Below are 25,430 nucleotides of genomic sequence, written 5' to 3' on the forward strand. Positions count from 1 at the left end.
AAATTTATTTATTCATTTATTTTTTTTTTTTAACCTGAAACATTTGCAGATTTTCTCACAGAATTTATTAGAAGCTGTGGTGTATGAGATTGTACAGTAGCCCTAATATTTATTTTCCAAATGTGAATGAAACATGAACTAATACAAGTAGGTCTAAATTGGAAAAAGCAGGTGCATCTTGTAGAGCATAATTTTTAATGTATAATAACCATGATTACCTCTTTATCAGTATTGTCTACATGTTTATTTTACTACAATTTACCTTTAAAATGACTTTATATCAAGATTCTACTTCTAGTCATAGGTGACCTTCCAAATTATTAGTACTGTAGCTATATGAAGAGTTAAATGAAGTTAATATGTTTCTAACTATTGCAGCAAAGGATAAACTTTGTGTTGTCTCAAGATCGGCCTGTTTTGTGTTGGAGGCTTGTGGAAGCCTCATAGAAGACAATGAAGTGTTAGAAGAAGTGAAATATGAAGTTTTACTCCTGTTAACTGATGATGAAGAGTATTCACCATCCAGCAGCAAGTTACTCGTACATGGTGGTACTGCACACCAAGAACAATACACATCAACTGCTAGTACCAGTACTTCTGCTCCACAGCAAGGTGAACAGGACACACCAATTGCCACTAGTTCTGCTGCACACCAAGGAGACACACTGGCAGACATAAGCAACAATTCAGCTTCTTCGGTTGAAGCTCCTGCAGGTGACAGTCCAGATGCCACACCTCAACGGCCATCTACTTTAATAGCAGGTACATTTAACTCTTCATTTTCTGATTGTTGCCTGCATAGGCTATATAGGGTTATTTTGATAACCATAGTGTGCTAACTGTAGGCTTAAAGATTTCTTTATGCTCTATACATTATATATATCTGTGTGTGTGTGTGGGGTTTGCGTGCGCGTGTGTGCATGCGTGTGTGCATGCGGGGTGAGCGTGTGTGTGCGTGCATGCGCGGGTGAGTGTGCGTGCGTGTGTGTGTGCGCGGGTGAGCGTGGGTGCGTGCGTGTGTGTGTGTATGTGTGTGTGTGTGTGGTTCCCAAACTGGGGCCATATATATATATATATATATATATATATATATATATATATATATATATATATATATATATATATATATATATATATATATATATATATATATATATATATATATATATATATATATATATATATATATATATATATCTATATATATATATATAGATATATATATGTGTGGGTGTGGGGGTGGGGGTACCAAACTGGGGCTATGGCTCTGGGGGTATATAAAATAAAGTAGGGGGCCATAATCTGAGGCTATGCAGATAAAGCTACAAGAGTTTATTGGGTGAGCAGCAAGTAGAGGAAACTTATAGGTTCATTGCAGGTGTTCAACATAAGTTTCTAGGTATTAGAAAATTGAAAACTGTATAAGAATGTACTTTTACTGGGGTACTGGTGTATCTGCTGCAGGCTCAACCAGTTGCACTTCAACGTCCCATCAGACAAAGAGACACTCGGATTTTTTTATAGCAGTGGACAAGTCTCCTGACTCTCAGCAGCCCAACACCTCACAGCCTTTGTCTCCAGCCTTCAGTCCATATTCATCTTCCTTAGTCCACTCCCCTGCCCCTTCACACATTCCCTCCACAGTTCCTACCACTGGCCCATCAAACCCTCCTCACCCTTCATCCCCTACTGCTGGACCTCACATGCTCCTCATCCCTCGTCCCCACGACAGGAACAGCAACTCCTAGATTTCATTGCTTCCCTTCCTCCCCACTCACCCGATTCTACTGTCATCTTAGCACCATCCCCCTACAGTTCATTCAGTGATCAGACCCTATCCCTTCCCCCTTCACCTCCTACCTCCCTACACAAAATTTTGAAGAGGAGTCAGATTGACCATTAAGTGATGGAATACCACAACGTAAGTTGCAGTTTTAGTTTATGACCCTAGTTGTGAATTATAGTAATTAGATTGGTGATGCACTGGTGCCTATAACAAAGGTAACTTTGGACAAACCAATTTTGGAAGGGTGGAAAGTATTTATATATTCTGTTCCTGCCCCTCACTTACCATTACAGTTGCCAGATTTGTTTGCATTCATTCTTCACACCCTCACCAACTCCCATGTTCCCTTCCCATACTCCCTTCAAATCCTTTCAGAACAGCTTCTTATGCTCCATTTCTCACTCAAGTTGCTCCCAAGATCCTCATCCCACTATTCAGTTCTCCATTTCCACAAATAATTTTCTTTCTGCCTTTCCAAGTTCTCATTCCTCTGCTTCCCAGCTGCTCCCTGTATGCTCTCTTCCCTTCAACCACTTTTCTCACCCAGTCCACCCACCATGCTGTCCTCTTCAGACCTCTACCTCACCTCTTTACCCCAAACATATCTACACATGCTGGATTCTTCCTTAAACACCATACTCACCACTGTATCCATTCATTCCAAATCATACTTGCCTAGTTTTCTACACCACTCTCCAGAACTTACATCTTTACCTACTCCTGTAACTTCTCCACCTCTTAGTGGTCCAACAGACCACATCCAATACATCTATATACCTTTGCATCTTTCACAGACCTCCTCATTCATTCATCCGCACAGATATAATCTACAGTGCTTTTTGCTCTTCCCTCCCTCCATTTTCCACCCTACTCACTCCATACTCCATACCAGTACAATATTTCACAGATCCACCTCTGCCTGAACTGTCAGGGGCGACGAAAGCGATGCTACTAGAGCCTACCTGTTCCCGAAAAGTGTGGCTACAGCTGATTGAAGAGACAAAAAATTATTATCTAAAGTTTTATCCCTTGATTGAATCAAATCCTATGGGGACATACAAAGCAATTGGAATGAAGATGGTGTCTGCTTATCCATCCATCAAGCGTGAAGGCTTGTTTCCATGGGTAAGCTCTGTTGTGTTTTCAGTCTTGCCTTAATGGTATATGTACATGTAGATATTTACTGGATCTCACCAGTATGCTTATTGAATATCATGGACCTCTTTAGCCAGAATGTGATAGTAGTATGCTACCATTTATTATCAATAGGCATTTGTATGCTTATGTAATGAACAGGATCTTGCCCAGGTCAAATTTTTCTTAAGCAGAACTTGTCTCTAATACTATAATATAGAAATTGGCTTAAAACATCCCTGATATGCTCTAACTATAGCTGAAGCCTTATGCAAAGATTGTAAGTGGAGAAGTATCTATAGAGAAAGTACAAAAGTTGTATGCTCCTTTTATGGATGTGGAGAAAGCCTATGATAAAACTGACCAGGAAGGCATGAGTTACTTGAGAGGTGCACGTGAAATAACATGGAGAGACAGAAGGATGAATGTGGAAGTACGTAAGGAATATGGTGTGGGATTGAATGTACTGGAGAGTGTGAAAACGAACACCTTGAGGTGGTTCGGGCATGTGAAATGTATGTAGAGCAAGAGAGAGTTACTAGGAGGGTATACAATGGTGAGGTGCTGGGGCAGCAAGGGAGGTATACTGAGAGTGAGATGGAGAGATGTTGAGAGGTATATGAATAAGAGTGGGGTTGAGTGAAAGGAAAGGTGCCTGTTGACAGGGAATAGGAGTGCATGGAGGTGACTCATCTGTGGCCACCTCTACAGATTGAAGCATCTGGTAATCAATAGATAGATAATCTTGTAGGTTTGAGGTGCCAAATAAAGTGCTAAATCCATATTAATAATTTAAATTTTAGACTTAAATGTGAGGTCAATACTGTATAGGCCTATATCTTCTAAACGCAAGACTAGATACTGTATAGGCCTATATCCTTTAAATGTTTTTTGTTTCGATTCCAGAGTCAGTTTACTAGGGCCCTCAGTCAGAGCATTCGAACTGAGCGTTATAAACAGAAGAGAAAGAGCATGCCTCATGTACAACATGCTCATCCAGCCCCCAAAAGATTTGCTTTGGGTAGGGAGCAGTTTACCACTATAGAGAATCAAGAACGTGAGCTGACCGAAGACGAATTCGTGAGGCACACCAAAGAACTTTGCCAGGAAATGAAAAAGAAAAATCTTAACACTGAGCATATAAATATGCTTTTAACTGCTACAATGGTGAACCGACAAAAGTGGATATCAACACTTCCTGGTGGACTCATCTCACCAATATTGATGAAGTTCCCTTGCTTCTGGAAGAGCAGTTTTGTAAGTATTTTTTTTTCTAATGATGTAGTTTTATGTTGCATATGTATTTGAAACCCACACTGCATTATGTGTCTTTAATGTATACATCACTGTATTTAGCTACATATACCCCGCTTTAGAAGGAGAATGTGCTATCAAAGGATGCAATATACAGTGGGAGGCCTAAAATATTTCAGATTTTTTATGCAGTATTATGTGATTAGATGAAAACTAATAGGATCTGCTTTTAACTGAGGTAGTTTTACTAGGTTCTAGACAAAACAATTTTTTGAATTTGGGAACCTTCATGTTATGCATGTGTGAAGGGAGTAATTATACTGTATGCACATTCTGAAGTAGATCTTGACAATTTTATTTTGGCTTACAGATCAAAACTGAGATGGAAAGACTTCTCAAGGATACCACTGAAAGCTGGAAGACTAAATTGAACAAGATATGTGACACACTGATTAAGAAGGTTCCCAAGACTGACCATCATGTAAGTAATTTTACTTGCTTTCTATTTTTCTTCACATACCTATACCAAATGTTTTATCTATTCATTTGCTACATCCATTCCCCATTGATCTATTACTTAATGAAGCATCTTTACACTGAACATTCATATTCATATCTCATAATGAACTTACTTTTCCCTACTGTAATTAGAGCAGACATGGGGCGATTACTTATGTTTTGTAATCAATAATGATTACTTTATATTTTCACAATTACGATTACAATTACAGTATAATTGTTTTAATCGATTACAATTACATGATGTATTAACCATGATTACAATCGCAATTACAGGGGGGATTGGAAGGTAAACATATTTCTGCGAGTCGCGACTCGTCCAGTTTTCATAGAGTAACATTCAAATAATCGTTTGATTGCACCTTGTAGGAATGCATACCTTATATTGTTTGTGTAGCTACTCTTCATTCACTATAATTTATAGTTCATAAGGTGCATATAATAGACTCCTAACCTTTGGCAAGTTGGGAGGTCCACTGTATTACTACCCTGGAAACACAATGACGTCACCCTGGCCCTCAGTCAGAGCATTCGAACTGAGCGTTATAAACAGAAGAGAAAGAGCATGCCTCATGTACAACATGCTCATCCAGCCCCCAAAAGATTTGCTTTGGGTAGGGAGCAGTTTACCACTATAGAGAATCAAGAACGTGACGTTGCCTTTTGGTCACGTTTTTGTCGTCGGACGACGTCACTTTGACGTCATCTTGTAGACTCCCAGCGACATCAATACGACGTCGCACGGCGACGTCGCCAGATGACCTTTGAATGACCAAAAGATGACCTAGGAATGACCTGGATGCAACCCAAATATGACCCATGGGGTGACCTCTGGGTGCCCTAGGGGTGTCTATAGTGCAAGCATCACGCAGTATGGGATAAACTTCACCAAAATACTTTGGAAATACTTCTTCCATCATAAAACAAATCACTTTATTCTGCAGTCAAATGCAAATTATACTTTGAGAAATCTGGCAGCCTGAGTCCATAGACTTTGCAACCAACTGAACACATGACTGTGTTCGGTTAACTGCGAAGTATACAGGCTCAGGCAACCAGGTTCTTCTCAAAGCAAGATTTATTTTTTGCATTCAATCAGAGAATAAAGCAGATTCGTTTTACAATGAATGATATGCCATATTGTATGAAACCAGCAAAATTGGAGGATAAACGTATATCTGAGAGTATTCTTCAAATACTGACTAAGCTCGTCCTCACACTCAAGAACACCAAATATGCCGACCGTCTAAAAACCCTGGACATTCCAAGCATGAAATACCACAGACTGGGGTGATATGATATAAGTATAGAAATACGTGAATGATGTGAATGATGTGCCATGTTTACTTGCGGAGGTTGGGACAACGAGATTGCGAGGGCATGATAAGAAGCTTGCATAACTGGGAGCGAACAGACCCATCACTTCCAATGACTGGAATTCACTGCCCCACAAAGTGATGTACTAATACATTAAATAGCTTTAAAGATTATCTTGACAAAATGTGGAAGCACAAAAAATATGACGTGGTCTATAAACTAAATTAGGTTCTAAATAGTTGACTTTTAAAAATCTTTTACGTAAGGAGCGGACAAAAAGCCCTTGACTTATTCAAGTCTGCTGCAATTATTATCATTATTATACCAGTCAGAATTCCCTTTTCCAAAACACAGTATCAGCCCCCACACTCAACACCTTCAAGCACAAAGTTCACGCTGTACCAGTCAGTAGCCTTTATGAATACATACAGGGCAACACGCATTGTCACACAAGTGTATTCCCCTGCTCCAAATGCATTAACAGGACAAACTGTTCAAAACACCTTTCATCACAAGCACAGAAATACAACCACCACAGCATCATTACAGCCTGACCAGCTGGTTGTGTGCCTGTATTCATGACTTGGAACCTGAGTGGTGTGGGCCAACCTGCTAAGTTACACACACACACACCCACCCACTCACTCTCTCTCTCTCTCTCTCTCTCTCTCTCTCTCTCTCTCTCTCTCTCACACATATGCTAAACATCCCCAGGGTCACCCACCCCAGTACCACGTCTTCTTCAGGATCAGTCAGCCAAATCACTCATTGCCTACGTAATTAACACAAGCCAGGTTAATACATGCCCAGTAATTCTCCCCAACACCCTCACGCCCCAAGAGTACCCAGGTTCAAGCCATTTCAATGAACTTGAAAAATATATTTCTTTTGGTTTGCTAGAAAACACAAAACACAAACCCTGGAATGTGGCTTTATATCTCCTCTCCCCGCAATGTTTCTGTGGTGCTGTGGGTACTTAAAACTAGTGTGATGGTTCTATGTGCTACTCCTGTGTGGAAGGAGTTAATGGAAGTGGGGTTAAGGCATGAACTTACTTCAATTCGAGGCAGATTGTAAGGGCACTCATGGATAACACAGCTGTTGGCGGCTTGGCCGGCCCGCCACACGGGACAGGGCTCGTCCCGATTGGTCGAGTATAATTGCACTTATCTTCCACATGCTTAAAATTAACAAGGTACCTAAATTAAAGCTTAAAATGACTTTCATAGGTCTACTTTATTTATTTATTTATTTATGGCGTGTACATGTGGAATAATGGTGAGGGTATTTATGTTTTCACAGTATGTTGTGGCTGCCTATATTCTGGGAGGCATTTGTTTGCGTTAACGGAGATACTCTCTTCCTCTTCCTCTTCCTGTGGGCTAAGCTTCATTTGAAAACAAAATTGGAAAATGTTGATTAAATAGAATTGCAAGAGGTAATGGTAAAGGCGGAAAGGTTTATAATTTCGTCTTTCTCCTCTGGCCTTCTCTTATCCCCTCCCCCTCCCTGGGCTCTTACAGATGAATAACCCGGTAACATGTTGCTTAATAGGCATACATATGTCATCTTGACGTTGGTTCATGGTTGTCATGCAACGTCACTCTGCGCCGTCATCTTGACGTTGGTTCATGGTTAAACCATGACAACATCACTCTGCAACGTCGTCTTGACATTGGTTCATGGTCATTCTTGGAATATGACCAGAAGGTGACCAGGAGGTGACGTCATTTTAAGGTCATGTGTTTGCTGGGCAATGATGCTAATTTAATTGCAAAAGTAATCATGATTATGATCTTAATAAAATGTAAGAGTAATTAATTATAATTACTTAAGAAGCTGTAATCAGTTTCAATTACCTCATGTTTGAATTTGAGCTCTCCCTTTATCAATGTACTTTAGACTCTGATATTTAACTTTCGCACTTATCCTCTCGTTTGATCTAGAATTGTTTCGTCAGTTTTGTTAAATAGTGACAAATTCTTGCTTTCTTGAACCTCTTCATAGAATGACCTTCAACACATGTGTCTTGCTATTCCAGAGTTCACTGCATGAATATGATGTAATTCACTACATTGAAAATGAAATTTCCTTCAAACGAGGAAGAGGTGTGAAGTCTCAGCCAGTTATCCTGCTAAGAGAATTGTATGGTGATCAAGATAAAGACTTCAGTAGTGCTGAAAAGTCTCCTCCTCACATCATCTTGACTGTTGAAAATAAAAGCCTGAAGGATGTATATATCACTGGGGATGGATGTACAATTCCATGTGAAACAGGTGATGATGTGTGTGATGCAGTATGTAATCTTATTGCTTGGGACATATTACATATTTGACTTAGGGTATCCAAGGATTTATTCACAGATTTTAGGATTCCTGCAACAGTATGTGTTAAATGAACCATACACTTTGGAGAAGTCTTCAGGTTATAATCATTTTGTAGCACAGTATGAAAGGTTGTTGAGAGCATAGGAGGATTCACATAATGTAAGTTGCCTCCATCCTCCTTCCTCCCCCTATCCTTCTAAGATAAGAAAGAGATAAGATAATTTATTGGTCACATTGTTCTACATAAATGCATACAAGTGAAATTCTTTATAGCAAAAACAGGCTCCAAAAGCATTCTACATAGATAAGAGTATAGCACATAAAAAACATAAAAGCATAATTTTTTTTAAAAGGTATTAAAATTATTTTTGTGGATAAAAATGGTTAAAGAGCACTATACTGCTTGGGACAAAAGATTTTCTGTAGCGATCTGTTTTAATCAATGGCAGTGCCAGCCTTCGTCCTGATCTTAAAAAGTTATAACAGTTATTAAGATGGTGAGTTTGATCCTGCATTATTTTTCCTACTTGTTTTATTGCTGCCTCTTGATATAGAATATTTGTGAATGTTACTGATGCCCCTAACTTTTAGCTTTTTAACTATTTTATTCAGTTTATTTTTGTCTGCTAAAGTTAGCCTTTTGTACCAAGTAGAGATAGAAAAAATCAAAATTGACTCAAGGGTAGATCTATAAAATAAGTTGATTATTTTCTTGTTTACCTGAACGGAACGTTATTTAAAATTCTAATGAAGTAAAGTCTCTCTCTCTCTCTCTCTCTCTCTCTTCTTTGCAAATTTCATATAAATGTTTATTTTAGCACTAATGTGAGTTTGTAAATCTCCACATTTTGTTATCTTAATACTTATTTTGTATTAACTATAGCAATTTTTCAGTAAATTATTACGATTATTACATCATTGTCACAATTTTACTTATTAATGAGTAAAATCTTGACAGTGATGTAATTGCAATCAAAAATAATTTGTTGAAACAATGCTGTTGTTTAATGCAAAACAAATGTTTTAAGATAAACTACTGTGTGTTTTTACTTAAACACATTAACACTTCTAAAACACCTAAAGGTGTTTTAGAAGTGTAACAAACCCATAAACAGCTTTTTGTGTTTTTGAATAAATGGTATTAAACACCATGTGTTTATAATGGAACACCTATGTTTATGAAACCATCCTGTTTTTAGTAAAACATGGTTGTTTATATAAATACGCGTATTTGTGTTTTAGAAGTGTAACAGTGGAAAACATGTTATCGCGTTTTCCCAAAAACATTTATTTTTACAGTGTATATATATATATATATATATATAAATAAAAAGTAGTAGTAGTAGTAATAGCAGTAATAGTAGTCGTAGAAGTAATAGTAGTAGTAGTAATAGTAGTAGTAGTAGTAGTAGTAGTAGTAGTAGTAGTAGTAGCACCCGTAGTAGTAGTAGTAGTAGTAGTAGTAGCACCCGTAGTAGTAGTAGTAGTAGTAGTAGCATCCGTAGTAGTAGTAGTAGTAATAATAATAATAATAATAATAATAATAATAATAATAATAATAATAATAATAATAATAATAATAATAATAATAAATATAATAATAATAATAATAGTAGTAGTAGTAGTAGTAATTGAAGAACGGTAGTAGTAGTAGTAGTAGTAGTAGTAGTAGTAGTAGTAGTAGTAATAATAATAATAATAATAATAATAATAATAATGTTATTAGTAATAGTAGAACGGTAGTAGTAGTAGTAGTAGTAGTAGTGATGTCACCCACACCATGACATGTAAAAAAGGAGGCTTCGTCTGTATTCGACACGATGAAGTGAGGGATCTGACAGCCAGCATGCTCGGGGAGGTATGCCAAGACGTCACTACCGAGCCGGCACTGCTTCCCCTGGACGGCGAACACCCTCGGTACAGGACAGCCAATACCTCACAGGAGGCACGGGTTGATGTAAGTGCCCGCGGATTCTGGGTGCGCGGACAACGGGCTTCATGGACATCCGCATATTCGACCCGATGGCTGCCTGTCACCGTGAGCTGCCCCTGCAAGCCGCCCACCACAGGAACGAGCAGGAGAAGACAAGGGCATACGGTGAAAGAATCCAACATGTGGATCAGGGCAGCTTCACCCCCCTCGTCTTCACCACATCCGGCGTGATGGGTCCCAGGGCCCAATGTTTCTACGCACGCCTCGCGGAACTAATCTCAGAAAAGAAGCATCACCCAAGGAGTCACGTTGTCGCCTGGATGAGGTGTCGCCTCTCGTTCTCCCTGCTCAGGTCGGCCATCCTATGTCTCAGGGGCACCAGACACTCTGGCCCAAAAGCCACCAGCATCTCCAATATGGACTATGAAGCCACAGTGGTGGAGAGTGACATTAGGGTGGGTCGGGAGTGACGAGTAGGGAAGGGATCTAGACGTAATAGATGATAGGTGATTTTGTGTCAGGTAGTATTAGTGATATGGTTGGATGCCACAGTCATTAGCGAACAGAGTTGGGGCTAATAACCTCCAAGCTATGGAGCCCTCCATGATTATGTGTCGGGAAAATAAACATAGGCGGAGGTATCATTTATGTAGTAGTAGTAGTAGTAGTAGTAGTAGTAGTAGTAGTAGTAGTAGTATATTTCCTTCAGTTTAGCCATCAAGACCAAGTTTTATTTAGAACAATTCATAAGAACATAAGAACATAAAAACATAGGAGTCTGCAATTTGCAAGTCTGCAATTCATAAGTAATTTTATAGCAAACTAACGTAGAAGGAAGGAAGGAAGGAAGGAAGGAAAGAGAACGAAAGAAGAGAGAAAGAAGAAAGAGGAAGGAAGAGGAGAAATATGAATCAAATAACAAGATATCATATAGAGAATGAATGAAGGAGAGAAGGAGAGAAGAAGGGATGGGGAAGAATGGAGGAGGAGGAGGAGGAGTAACCGCCACGAGGGGAAAGAGGAGGTAGTACATCCCCCACACACTCCCTCTTCTTCCTTCCTCCTCTCTCTCTCTCTCTCTCTGAAATAAAACAAGGAAGTAAAGGAAGAAAGAATGAAATAGAAGAAATTATAAAAGATAGAATGAAAAGAAGGCGAATGAAAAGAGAAGGAAAGGAGAGAGAGAGAGAGAGAGAGAGAGAGAGAGAGAGAGAGAGAGAGAGAGAGAGAGAGAGAGAGAGTGTCAGCTGTCCCCCCTTCTCCCCTTCTCAGTCAGCTGAAAAGGACACACCATCTTCATCTAATTATAATAATAATAATAATAATAATAATAATAATAATAATAATAATAATAATAATAATAATAGTAAGAATCATAACAACAATAGAAAAAAGTAAAAGAAAAGAAGGACAAGAATAGCAAGAAGAAAAAAGTAGGTAGAAAAGTAAAAAGAGGGAGAGGAAGAGAAAAAAAAAGAGGAAGAAATAGAAAAAGAAGAAAAAGAGGAAGTAGAGGAAAATAATAATAATAATGATACTAATAATAACACTCACCTAACCCATGATGTAGATGTTCTTTTTCTTCTTCTTCCTGTTCTTGCAACATATACCTATATAATTAAATTCGTGACAAAATATTAACTTGATATAATCGCACGCACACACACACGCACAGACACTTTCACTATTACCATTATCTATTATTATTATTTTCATCATCATCATCATTATTATCATTATTATTATTATCAGTTATAATTATTATTATTTTCAAAGATATTTCTAACTTATTTGCACATTATTTTACCTCATTTTTCCTTTTTATAATTTTCTAGGCATTTTCGAACAAAATTTCACATCATTTTGCTTTAATTTAATTTATTGTAATTTTCTAAGGATTTCCTTACATACTTTCACATTCTTTTACCTTATTTTATTTTTTTCTAATTTTCTAGGCATTTTCTTACTTACTTTCACATTATTTTTAACTAATGTTTCCTTATTATTAATATCCAAGCTTTTTCTCATTATTTGAATATCACTTTATATCTTTGACCTTATTTTTCCTTTCTATTATTTTCTATGCATTTTCTAATTTTCACATGACTTTACCTTACTATTATTTTCTAGGCTATTTCTCACTAATTTTCACACGAATCTTACTTCATTATTTTCTAAGCATTTCCACACGCTCTTCCCCTTGTCTTTTCCTTGCTATCATTTTCTTTTTTTTTTTTCGTTAATTTTCCTTTTCAACACACGACTTCCCCGCTGTCTTGCCCTCCACCCTCCGCTTTTCTCTTTTTTCAACCTTATTTTAGCATTCCCACGCGTTAAGATTGGCACTGTATGATCTATGCCACCTCCTCTTTCTTTGTATGGCACTGCGGCACTCTGAGGAAAAGCAGTTTACTTTAAAAATGGAAAAAAATATCTGGCGCTGAAGCGGGGTGTCAGACATGACACCCCGCCATTTTCACTTCTTTCATCTTTTCTCTTGTTTCAATCTTATTTTAGCCTTCCAGGGGGTTATAAATGGCACTGTATAACCATTGGCACCACTGATTTCTTTCTATGGCAGCACAACATTCCGGGAACACGTAATTCGCCTAAAAAATGTACAAATACAAGGTTGAAATTTCCCCGGGGTGGAACTTTCCCTCCCCTCCACTTCTCACCCAATTTTCCGCATTATGTAAGCTTTTCCAGGGGCTGGGATTGACACTGTATAATCTCTGGCACCTCTTCTTTCTTCCCTGGCACTGTGGTTCGCTGGCACAGCATAATTTGTCGGAAAACGATAAAAAGGATTTAATATCACGGGTAGTGCGAGCACCATCGGGGACGCCGCGCGGGAACTGATGGGGACTGAGCCGCCGATGGTTTTGTACGCCGAGTCCACGGGATTACAATACGCAAAGTTATAATTATTTTTAACTATTATTGATGTTATTATTATGATTCATGGAGGGAAAATAAGGAAAAAGCTGTTATTAGGCCTTTAGAGATAGGTGATGTGCGAATACGTATTTGACAAGGTTTTCATGGGCGTTGTGGGCATTACCAGGGATAGTTTTATGACCTTGGTGGTAGTTTGACCTTTCCACTTTACTGTGAACTTTAAAAAAATAGTCAATAGATACCGATTGACCTCTTTTCTGGCCTTTGAGAATAGTTAATGTGAGGGGCGGAGGCGTCTGAGGAAACACATTTGACAAGGCTTTAGTGGGCGTTGTGGGCGTTTCCAGGGGTAGTTAATGAGTCTGGTTGTAGTTTAACCTTTCTTCTTCACCCTGAGCCTAGGGAAACAGTTATGAGAACCCGTTAATCGACTTTTTGGCCTTTGAAAATAGTTATTTCGCGAGGCGGAGGCGCCCTGCAGGGAGGCGGGTGGGCGGGGCATCTTGTAAGGGTGCGTCACCCATTCATGTATTACTCAACCTATTTATTCTATAGCCACGGGAAGACCAATTACTTGCTCTCCTAGGCACACAGCTTCCCTATGTCTAAAGAAACACCTCTATCACGCCCAAAACGAATAAAATGCAGCAGAAATTCCACAAAACCGCCCACAAGGGAAATAGATGAAGCGGTCACCAGCCACCTCACAGCGTACTCCGTGACCTCTGGCTAACCTTTCGGAGCTCAAGAACGCCCTATTGACAAGGCATTCGTGGGCGTTGTGGGCGTGTCCTGGGGTAACTTAATGACCCTGGTGGAAGGCTAACCTTTCTTCGTTACCATGAGCCTAAGAAAACAGTCCATAGAGTGCGATTAGACTCATTTTTAGCCTTTGGAAATAGTGGATATGTTCGCCCCCGCGGCCCGCCGTCTTTCTGTCATGTCGAGCTCGGCCCCCACATAAGCACATTTGACAAGGCTTTTCATGAGCGTTGTGGGCGTTTCCATGGGTAGTTTGATGACCCTGGTGGTGATTTAACCTTTCTTCCTTACCCTGAATGTGCAAAAACACTCATGCAAACCCGATTGACCTCCTATTTGAGCTTTAGAAATAGTCGACCTGGTCACCTCCACCGTCCCTGTCTTCTCGTCTGTACCCAAGGACCTGCCGGGCGGCCACATACGCCCATTTGACAAGGCTTTCGTGGGCATTGTAGGCGTTTTCAGGCGTAGTTTGATAACCCTGGTGATAGTTTAATCTTTCTTCTTTACCATGAACCTGAGAACACAGTCATGAGAACGCGATTGGGCTCATTTTTAGCATTTAGAAATAGTCGACGTGGTCACCCGCGACGTCTTTGTGTCTCTTCCTGAACCCGTTGGCACCCACGTATGCACATTTGGCAAGGCTTTCGTGGGCGTTGTGGGCGTTTCCAGGGGTAGTTTGGTGACCCTGGTGGTAGTTTAACCTTTTTTGTTTACCCTGAATGTGCAAAAATACTAACGAGAACCCGATTGACCTCCTATTTAACCTTTAGAAATACTCGACGTGGTCACCCCGCCGGCCGTGTCTCTCCTCGCATGGACCCAGTGACCTGTTCCTGAACCTTACGTCGCCCAACTACTCCCATTTGGCAAGGCTTTCGTGGGCGTTGTGGGCGTTTCCAAGAGTAGCTTAACAACCCTGGTGATAGATTAACCTTTCTTCATTACTCTGAACCAAAGAAAACAGTCAACAGAACCTGAATAAGCTCCTATTAGACCTTTAGAAATAGTAGACGTGGTTACCCTCATAGCGATGACATAATACCCTTATACAGCGCATGCTTGCCAAAAGGGGGCAGCACATAGCGGGGCATGTTTATACTTTTTTCAGAGGATCCTTATACTTTTGACATAAGCTAATAGAGTGACTATGAGGGCTTAGAAATGGCACCCTATAGTTGCCAGGAGTCGCCACTGTAACCATTCCCAACCCCTCATAGCCCCTCGGCAACCACACATAGCCCCCAAAATCCCCACATAACCCCACAAAACCCACATACGCACATTGTTATGGTTATATTTAACTAACGAGACCAGAGCAATTTTCATGCTAGAGCAGGGGTGTCATGCAGTGAAATTTCCTAAACCTATTATAACCCACTTTCAAACCCACACAACTCCCCACAACCCCACGTAACCCTCCCCAACCCACCACAACCACATATATAAGCCCTTGCAACCCCTACAACCCCACTTGACCCCCAGCACCCTCCCTCCTCAAGTGTCTTAAATAGCGATGGTCCGCCCTGGCTCCCCTACTCCACCCCCCTCCTACCCTTCTCCTTGACACACTGTAAGGTTGAATGACACTGTGAGGATGATAGACACTAAGCTTGATTGACCCTGTGAGGTTGACACAGCAAAGTTGACAGACACTGAGGTTGACTGTGAGATTGACAGACAATATGAGGTTTGAGACACTGTGAGGTTGACAGCAGTTGACAGACAATATGAGGTTGAGACACTGTGAGGTTGACAGACGCTCCAACAAGGTTGACAGACCCTGTGAGGTTGACACAGTGAGGTTGACAGACACTGTGAGGTTGAGACACTGTGAGGTTGAATGACAATGTGAGGGTTCAGACACTGTGAGGCTGACAGACCCCATGTTTGACCCACTGCGAGGTTGCATGACACTCTGAGGTTGACAGATACTGAAATGAGGTTGATAGGACACTGTGAGGTTGACAGACACTGTGAGGTAGAATGACACTGTGAGGGATCAGACACTGTGAGGTTGACAGACACTGTGAGGTTGACACACACTGTGAGGGTTCAGACACTGTGAGGTTGACAGACACTGTGAGGTTGAATGACACTGTGAGGGTTCAGACACTGTGAGGTTGACAGACACTGTGAGGTTGAATGACACTGTGAGGTTGAATGACACTGTGAGGGTTCAGACACTGTGAGGTTGACAGACACTGTGAGGTTGAATGACACTGTGAGGGTTCAGACACTGTGAGGTTGACAGACACTGTGAGGTTGAATGACACTGTGAGGGCTCAGACACTGTGAGGTTGAATGACACGATAAATAGAAGATTACTGAACATATCTCAGCACTAAAACAACCCTACACAACATAATAAGGACCGGTACAGCCTTAACATATGGAGAAATGTATCCGGTAGTGAGGAATGGCAACACCCTACAGCTTCCATACTTCCAAAATTAAGCTCGAAGAGGCAATAACTGTATGATAAACAGAACACACAGTATGATAATCAGAACGTTGATTAACATATCTCATCACCAAAACAAACATTAGCAACACCAGCATGGCCGGTAAAGCCTCAGAACGTGGAGAAATAATATGACAACTACTCGATCGACCGTCAGCTGGCCCCTAATGACCCGTAACTCGCACCACGTAACACAGTGATAGACAGCTTCAGGGCTCATAAACTATTACAAAACTCGTCCATTACAATACCTAGGCTTTCATTTAGCATAGAAAGACACCGGGAATACTTAAATCTGATAGCGACTGCCATCAGCTGGCGACCTCAATGACCACAAAACTAGGTCACTTAACTCAATGATAGACGGCTTCAGGGGCTCCCACACTGGTACAAAACACGTCTGTTGCAATACCTAAGCTTTGTTTAGCATAGAAAGACATATTGAAGCGTCAAATGCTCATATACACACATAAGGAAAAATGGTCAACTTGTGGGAGACGGCAACACCTCCTACCATGTATACAGGCTTATACCGTGCTTTGTTATCACGCAGCGTGGCTAACAGTGTACTAGTGAAGATATTTGACCACTGCAATACTGAAGAACAACAACACAATGATCGGTATTGCCTAAAAGCAGGATTAAATATATCGGCTTATGGCACCTCACGCGGCAAAAAGGAAATTATTCAACAAGACTTTGGGCCCACGGCAACACCTCCCATCACATATACAGGCTTGTACGGGGCTTTGCTATTCCTCAGTGTGCTTAACAACAGACTGAACAAGATAACTAACCACTTTGATATGCAGGAACAACACTGCAATAACCGCTATGGCCTAAAAATAGGGTTAAATATATCCTCACATGGCACCCTCACGCCGCAACACACGATTCGTACCCAAAATATGCAAGTCGACTCGGCCAAACGGCAACACTTTTCAACACAGGTAACGCTCTCACAGGCCTACGAGGGCGTATATACCTGCACAGTGCGGTGAATATTACATAACTAAGCCTATTGTACCAGGAAGACATGGACAAAACACACTAGAGTCCCCGCCATGGCCTGAAAAAGGGAGAAATATACCCTTGGACGGCACCCGCCACATTTTTTCAATCAACCAGGCAGAATGAATGGCACCTGGCCGCATCGGGCGTAAAGCCACTCCCGGTGAGGCCTATACTGGATTCTAGGGGTGCTGTAGGCCTATAAATCAACCTCAATATAACTCCTGTCGCCTCAATACGCGATAATGGAAACTTAAACATTCCAAAAATTACATCGGGGTTGCGTTTTGGGGTTGACCTTTTGACCTTGAGACCCGGAGGAAAAGGAGGAGTTACGTTATCAAGGGAGGGAAAATTAACATAGGAGTGTTTCTACGGCTATATTGAGTCTATATCTATGTATCTATTTACCTATCTGTATGTCTATCTGTCTAACTACCACTGCAATGACCTCGTTCTATCTATTGACCATTTCTTGTGTATTTGCCCGTCTGTCTGTCTGTCTATCTGTCTATCTATCTACTTATCTATATCCGTTTATCTGTTTGTCTATTTATCTATATCTCTGCCTATATATCTATCTATCTATCCCTGTGCAATAACCTCAGTATCTATTGGTTTATTATCTGTTATCATGCAATAACCTGTGTAAATCTATCTGTCTGTCTAGCTATTTATCTATTCTCTTCATTCTGCCCTCTCCTCCTACTCCTCCTCCTCCTCCTTGTTTCATCTTTTCTTTTTATCTCCATCTCTCCCTCTATCTTCTCTTATTGTTTCCTCCTCCTCCTCCTCGTTTCATTTTTTCTTTTTATCTCCATCTCTCCCTCTACCTTCTCTTATTATTTCCTCCTCCTCCTCCTTTCATCTTTTCTTTTTATCTCCATCTCTCTCTATCTTCTCTTATTGTTTCCTCCTCCTCCATCTCCTCTCATCTTGTCTTTCTTCTCTTTCTCTTTTCAGTTTTCACTCTTCTTTTCCGCTTCCTCTATTTTCCTCTTTTCTTCCTCCTCCAATCCTCCTCCTCCTTCTCCTAGCTCATACATGTCTTTTGTTCAATATATACTTTCTCCTTCTATCTGGGTATATGCTAATTGTACCACTACTACTACTACTACTGAAATGCCTGAATTTTTCTCTTTACTATACTCCCACACGACCACTGCGTGTAACGAAACACACGAGAAATTAATCCAGACAAGGGAAGTTTTGCCGGCGCCGGGGATCGAACCCGCGACCAGCGTAACGGGAGAGCCACTCCTTTACCAGTCGGCCAAAGAGGTACCCCCCTGGCTAAGTGGGTTATGGGAGGCTCGCCCATCAGGCAAGTCGTGTCACTACACTACTACTACTACTACTACTAATGATAATAACAATATTAATAATAATAATGGATATGAAACATTGCTTGACTGTTTTGCACGTTCTATTTTGCTTTATTTAATTGGACAGCAGATAAAGACATGGTAAATACAACCAGGTAAACACACACACACACACACACACACACACACACAGATTGAAGGAGATGGACTTGACGACACTGGAACAAAGAAGGGAGAGAGGAGATCTGATCACGCTGTATAAGTTGGTAAATAAGTTTGATGAGGTGGATAGAGATGATCTCTTCTCAACTGTGAGAACACAGGGGCTGAGAGGACATGGAAAGAAACTTAATAAAGGAACCTGTTTGTGACTTGAAAAAGTAGGTTATAGTTTTCCACATAGAAGTGTTAACACATGGAACAGCTTGCAGGAAGAGGTGGTGGAGGCGAGCAGTGTCCACCTAATGAAGGAAAGGCTGGATGAATGTATTTATGGAGACGGGACTATTAGAGCTTAGCTCGGGCCACCTAGACTACAAATAGCTAAATACACACACACACACACACACACACACACTTGTGAAAGCAGTGTAGCGGTACAGCGGTACAGTACCTATAATTTTTTATATATATATATATATATATATATAGCCACGGACGCTAAATATATAGCTGCACCTTCCACCACCACACAACACCCAGCCGCACGTGCCCCAGTAATGAGATTCCCTTGTAGTTATGACAGAAATCGTTATTCTGTTTTGGTAATGGTGGAGAGGGAGGAAGGGAGACCCGAGCCCCAGACCAAGGCCGAGTAGTGCCTGGCGGGGCGTGTTGACGTGTGTGTGTGTGTGTTGGTGAGCAGCGTTCATTGCAAGGTGTGTTCCTCCATATTTACCGCATAAAATGAAGACAAAGATTCTTGTGTTGCCCTGTAATGTGTTGTTCTATGGCTGTGTTGTTGTCAGTGCTAAGAGGCTGGGGGAGGGAGAGGCTTAGTGAGGCAGACTATGGTGATGCCAAGGTTATTTACTTTGTTGAATCTCGTCGACTACGGACACAGCTGAGGTGGACCTCCGCTGCTTCCCACTGGCTCCTCTCCTCTTGCTGAAGGTTTGTAGAAAAGATATATGAAGAGATAGTGATGTTTCATAAAGTAGATTATGAGATACTGGCACGGACCTAAAACGAATCTTTACCAAGACGATTTCCGTTGCCACTTGGATAACCTGGCGCTGGTGGCTGGTCAGGTACTGTTGACAGCCACTTGTCCAGGTGGTACTTGAAGGTGTCGGGTGCTACTGCAGTCAGGTTCCTTATGCTGGGAGGCACTGCATTGAATAGGCGTGCTCCAGTGTGGGTGAAGCTGTTGTGCACGATGGTTTTCACTCTTGAGGACTCTCTTGCCTCGCATTCATCTTCTGCCTCTCCGACTCAGGTTGCCTCTGGGGATGATTTGAGAATGTCTATTCGGGAGGAAATAGTAGAGATGGACGAGAGAAGAAAGGGAAAGAATCAGTCATATTCAGGGGTGTAAAGGTCGAGTCTAATGAAGATGCAAGGACTAGCATTGCAAACATCACTCGCTATCTTCTGAATACCACTCCATCTGTGTCTGATTTATTTTGTATTGATAGAATCAAGGGTCTTTACAGAGTTAAAATTGCCGATGATGACTCGCGTAGGAAGCTAGTGATGGAAGCAAAAAATCTTAGAAACAACCACGAGTTCAATGGCATTTATGTTAATAGGGATTTAACATTCAAACAAAGAAAAGAACTGTATGAGAGGCGACAAAGGAACAGGCTAGCTGGTGCCTCAGCTCAGCCTGTAGCCCAGCCTGCCAGTTCTGATTCTCTTGGCTCAACTGCCCCTTTACTACCCAACTAAATGTTAGTTTGTGTAATGTAAATAGTCTTATCAATAAGGTTGCATTTGTTAAGCACTTCTTATTTTCAAATAATGCACATGTATTAGGGGTTACTGAGACTTGGTTAATTAGTACTATTCCAGATGCTGCAGTTTCAATTACTAATTATAACGTATTCAGAAATGACGTTTCTGGTTCAGTTCATAAACATGGAGTTGGCATTTATGTACACAATTCTTACAGATGTCTCAACATGAACATCAAAATACCTAACGTCTGCTCAGTCTTTCTTCCAGATTACAAAATATTTATTGTAGTTGTTTATAGACCTCCTCTTACTCTCTTCAAGACAATAATAAACTCATAGATTTTCTAACAGATTTTGTACTAACAGGAAGTAATAGTGATTGGTGATTTTAACCTTCCTTCTATCTCTTGGTTTCTAGGCGGTGTAAATAATGTAACTGCTAATACTGATAAACTTTTTCTAGACTGTTTCACCTCATTAGGCCTCACTCAGTGGATTGATGAGCCAACAAACATCAGGGCAGGCAATACTTTAGATCTATTTCTCACTACTGAAACTGATCGAGTAGTCTCCTCTAATGTATTTCCCCCATTTCCCAACTGTGATCACTGTGTTATACTTTGTGGCTATATTTTCCAGTACAAACCTGTGAAGTCAAATGTCAGCGCTGCATCCCTTTCTGGCCTAAAGCCAATTTTAAGCAAATTAATCAATTCTTGTCCACTGTAGACTGGGACTTTGAATTCCAGAATATGAACTCTAATGATTCATACAATAAATTTTGTCCTATATAAACTATCTTGGAAGAACATGTGCTCCACAAAAAACTCTTCGCTCCTCATCAAGTGCCCTTACAAACCATGGGAATACAAACCTCCTAGAGCTCTTATAAACATCCGAAAGAATAGTTGGAACCATTACAAACAGATGAGAGCAGTACATGCTAGAAACTCTGTACTTGCTTTTGAAGCTTTGCAAACATTTCTGGATGTAAATTACCAGTACAGGAACTATTCCACTCAGAAACAGATTTCTTATGAGGAGGACATCCTTAATAATTACTCAGTTAAGCCCAAATTATTTCACTCGTACATACGCGGGAAAAAGTAGGCTGTCCTTCCGTTGGTCTTCTCGGTGATGCAGAAAACTTAGTATCCGACCCTAAAGAGATGGCTCAGCTCTTAGGTGGTGCTTTTTCCTCAGTGTTTACCATACCCTCTGGTCTTCCACAGTCACCACACCAAATACATGATGGCTCCTTTCACCAGATACACTTCACAGTTCATGATGTTGCTAGGGAACTCGGTGCTATTAACCCTTCCACTGCAATGGGACCTGACTCTGTTCATCCAGTATTACTAAAACATTGCTCCACTAATTTAGCATATCCTCTGTTTAAAATATTCGTTTCATCTATAAATTCGGGGGAGATTCCTGAAATTTGGAAAAATCTTCAGTAGTACCTATTTTCAAGAAAGGTAAACGAAGTGATCCTCTTAACTATCGCCCAGTAAGCCTCACTTCTGTTAGCTGTAAAATTTTAGAGAGAATAATTGTTGCTGCACTGCATAATTATTTGGAAGCCAATTCAATACTGAATGTCAACCAGTTTGGTTTTCGCTCTGGCAAGTCTGTGGAGGATCAGCTCTTACTTACGTATGATGCAGTCTCTGAGTGGATGGACACGGGCAATATGGTTGATCTTATTCTCTTTGATTTTTCAAAAGCCTTCGACACTGTTAATCACCAGATTCTATTTACTAAACTTAATTCAGTGGGCATTAATGGTGTTATTCTATCTTGGATCAAGACATTTCTATCCCATAGGACTATGGAAGTTGTAGTGGGCGGACAGATCAGTTCTTCATTTCCAGTAATTAGCGGTGTGCCACAGGGTTCTGTGTTAGGTCCTACTCTTTTCCTTATTTACATAAATCACATCTCCAATACTTTAGTATCAAACATAAAATTATTTGCTGATGATCTTAAACTTTATCTTCTGATAAAGCCTCAGAGCCTTAATACAGTGTTGGAGGGCATTAGTATTGTCCAAAGAGATATTGATTCTTTAATTAAAGTTGCAGAATCTTGGGACTTAAAGATTAATGCTGACAAAACTAAACTCATGAGCTTTGGCACCGACCTCCGTCAGTCTTATGATTTGGGCCCGTATTCATTTTATACTGTTAAAGGCAATCCCTAAGTTTCAGTTTTGCTGCAGTAGATCTTGGCATAACCACTGATCCATCATTAAGATTCCATCACCATATCCAATCTGTAGTGTCAAAGGCTGCTGGTTTGTCATATTCCTTTCTTAAGTCAACCTTGTGTCGCTCACCTTCCTTTATGGTTAAACTATTCATTACACATGTACGTCTTCTTGAATTTGCATCCCCAGTATGGAACACAGGTTATATTACTGACTTATCTCTTCTAGAATCAGTTCAGTGTCGATGGACTAAGCTTATCACAGGTTGTGAGACTATGTCTTATGATCAGCGACTTAAAACTTTAGATCTTTACTCTGTGAAAGGAAGACTATTGCGGGCAGATATTATTAAATGTTGGAAGATCTTCAATGGTATGTCAGCTATATCACCTACAGATCTATTCACCATGGCACCAACAAGGGATATTACTAGAGGGCACAAGTTCAAAATTTTGTTCCTCACAGCACTTGCGAAGCCAGACATAGATTTTTCTCAGTTCGTGGTGAGGCTGTGGAACTCACTCCCCCCAGAGGTAGCAGAGTCAACCAACCTAAACTCTTTCAAGAAGGGACTTGCTGAGTTCCTGGGAGACACTTTATTTCATTACTGAGCTCAATCTACTTATTACCATTCTAAACAGGCTTTTAGCACACTTTCCAGTCTTATCTTTCTTTGTCTTGGATTTCTGTTGTTCTCTAATACACAAGACTGGCGTGCTAGCCACTGTGGGGTTCCTCCAAGGAGCCCAACCAGGTAAGAACCAGGTAAGTCTCCACGGCTGTGTGATACTGTTCGGGCAGGCAGGGAGGGGGCGGCCTGGTTCTCAGCGTTACCTTGGAGACTGGCTATTACCTTCTTTCTTCTTCTCCTCCTCTCCTTCGTGCCTGTGTCAATGGCTTATTCTGTCTTTATCACGTGTTAGTCTCTACGGGTGTGTGATACTGTCATTGTTGGCAGGCCGGGGAGGGAGGGAGGCTTGTTCTCAGCACTGCCTTGGGGACTGTTTACCTTTTACCTTCTTCTTTCTTCTCCTTCTCCTATTTGGCAAGGCTTTCCTAGGAGTTGTGGGCATATCCAGGCTTGACCCTGGTGGTGGTGTGACCCTTCTGCACCGTAAACCTGAAGAAACACTCATTAGAGCACGCCTGACCCCCCTTTGACCTTTAGAAACAGCTGATGTGAGAACCAAAAGTGTCTTATGATACCGACCTCACCTTCAATCCAAGGTCTCACAAATAGACAAAGAGGCTCAATTCTAATTTCTTACACAAGGCCACAGATGGGTGGGGTGTTTGTCTAGTATTACACCTGGTGCCCCAAGGCCCAGTCTGGTTGGCAGTGTCAGACGTTTCACCCCTCAACTCTTCCCAAAGGCCAAAAGGAGATAAATCAGATTCTAATGAGTGTTATTGTAGGTTCATGGAACAGAGGAAGGGTCACACCACCACCAGGGTCATGAAGCTACCTTGAAAACTCCCACAACTCCTATGAAAGCCTTGGCAAAGGTGTGCACTTGGACGATGAAGTGCTTAAGACCATGACCACTGTCTTTAGGGTGTTTCACGGGGTGGTGCAAGGGATACAGATGGGGTGTTTGTCTAGTATTACACCCGGTGCCCCCATGGCCAGGCCTAACAGTACTTGCTATGATTTTGTTATGGGTCACTCAAAATAGGTGAATACTCTGAGCCTTGCCGTGCCTTCTCAACACTGGCCTGTGACGTCTGGTGTGTGTAATTCCCTGCCAGATTAATATTTAGGAAGTTATTGGGACTGTGTAGATTACCTTTGGTCACACCACTGCCAGTGATAACAGTGGTGAAGCATATTTCATATTTATCCTAAACAAATAACCTTAACAAATCTAACCTGATCAAACCCAACTATGGATAATATTGAAGTGAGGGCAGCCACCTCTAGCAAAGTTAATACAACATGGATTCTTTTGTCATCCCTGAATGCAGTACAATAACAAATGACCTCCGGAAAATAGAAAGGGGGTGACGCCCCCCGCTAGGTAGGTTATGTAAGGTTGAATTAGGTTAGGTTGGTTTGAACTAGTTGGGCAAGCGGTGTCGGCTGACGGAAATACCCAGCGTGGGATTTAATGATTTTATTTAGTGATTTCTGGAGAAAAAAAACAATGAAGAGAATTGTATTTTGTTCAGAAACAAGCAGTCGGTGTCTCAACATTATTAGGCTGCCCTCTCCTCAATAGTCCCCCTGACTGTTTCTGTCCTAACTTGCTTCACCCCCTGCCCAAAATGCAGTGTGTCAGGCTGTGTTCATTAACTTCTAACATAACTATTGAATTTTCTTTAATTTCCCAAAAGTTATTATTTGCTGCCCTGGTCTTGGTCTTGGTCCTGGTTCAGGAGGTAGTTGTCCCTTTCGGATCCAACTACAGCCTTTGTAACGGCCTACTCCCTCGGGGCCAACACCCTGAAAATCCAAAAATAAAATATAACCGTCTGAAAGAGCCCGTAGAGGCACAGATGGGGACATCTACAGGAGTCCACCCTATCCGGTGCGCTCTGCAAAGGCTCTCTCTAGGAATTCCTTAACCCCTTCTATTGTTCTTCTGGT

At 41.0% G+C, this 25,430-nt stretch overlaps 2 long non-coding RNA genes and 1 pseudogene across 2 annotated transcripts; all 3 read left to right on the forward strand.

Annotated features, from left to right (window-relative positions):
• The first annotated feature begins 484 nt into the window (after nucleotides 1–484).
• Nucleotides 485–3,946, forward strand: LOC126992808 (uncharacterized). The gene is made up of 3 exons (XR_007747080.1): nucleotides 485–762; nucleotides 2,694–2,911; nucleotides 3,827–3,946. It is a non-coding gene; the product is annotated as an uncharacterized LOC126992808 (long non-coding RNA).
• Nucleotides 3,947–3,953: 7 nt separating this feature from the next.
• LOC126992809 (uncharacterized) lies at nucleotides 3,954–8,293 on the forward strand. The gene is made up of 3 exons (XR_007747081.1): nucleotides 3,954–4,177; nucleotides 4,545–4,655; nucleotides 8,052–8,293. It is a non-coding gene; the product is annotated as an uncharacterized LOC126992809 (long non-coding RNA).
• Nucleotides 8,294–19,463: 11,170 nt separating this feature from the next.
• The window catches only part of LOC126992810 (protein Wnt-7b-like), a 53,823-nt pseudogene continuing 47,856 nt past the window's right edge, over nucleotides 19,464–25,430 (forward strand).

The sequence above is a fragment of the Eriocheir sinensis genome, unplaced genomic scaffold, assembly GCF_024679095.1.
Source record: "Eriocheir sinensis breed Jianghai 21 unplaced genomic scaffold, ASM2467909v1 Scaffold502, whole genome shotgun sequence".
Classification (NCBI taxonomy): Eukaryota; Metazoa; Arthropoda; class Malacostraca; order Decapoda; family Varunidae; genus Eriocheir; species Eriocheir sinensis.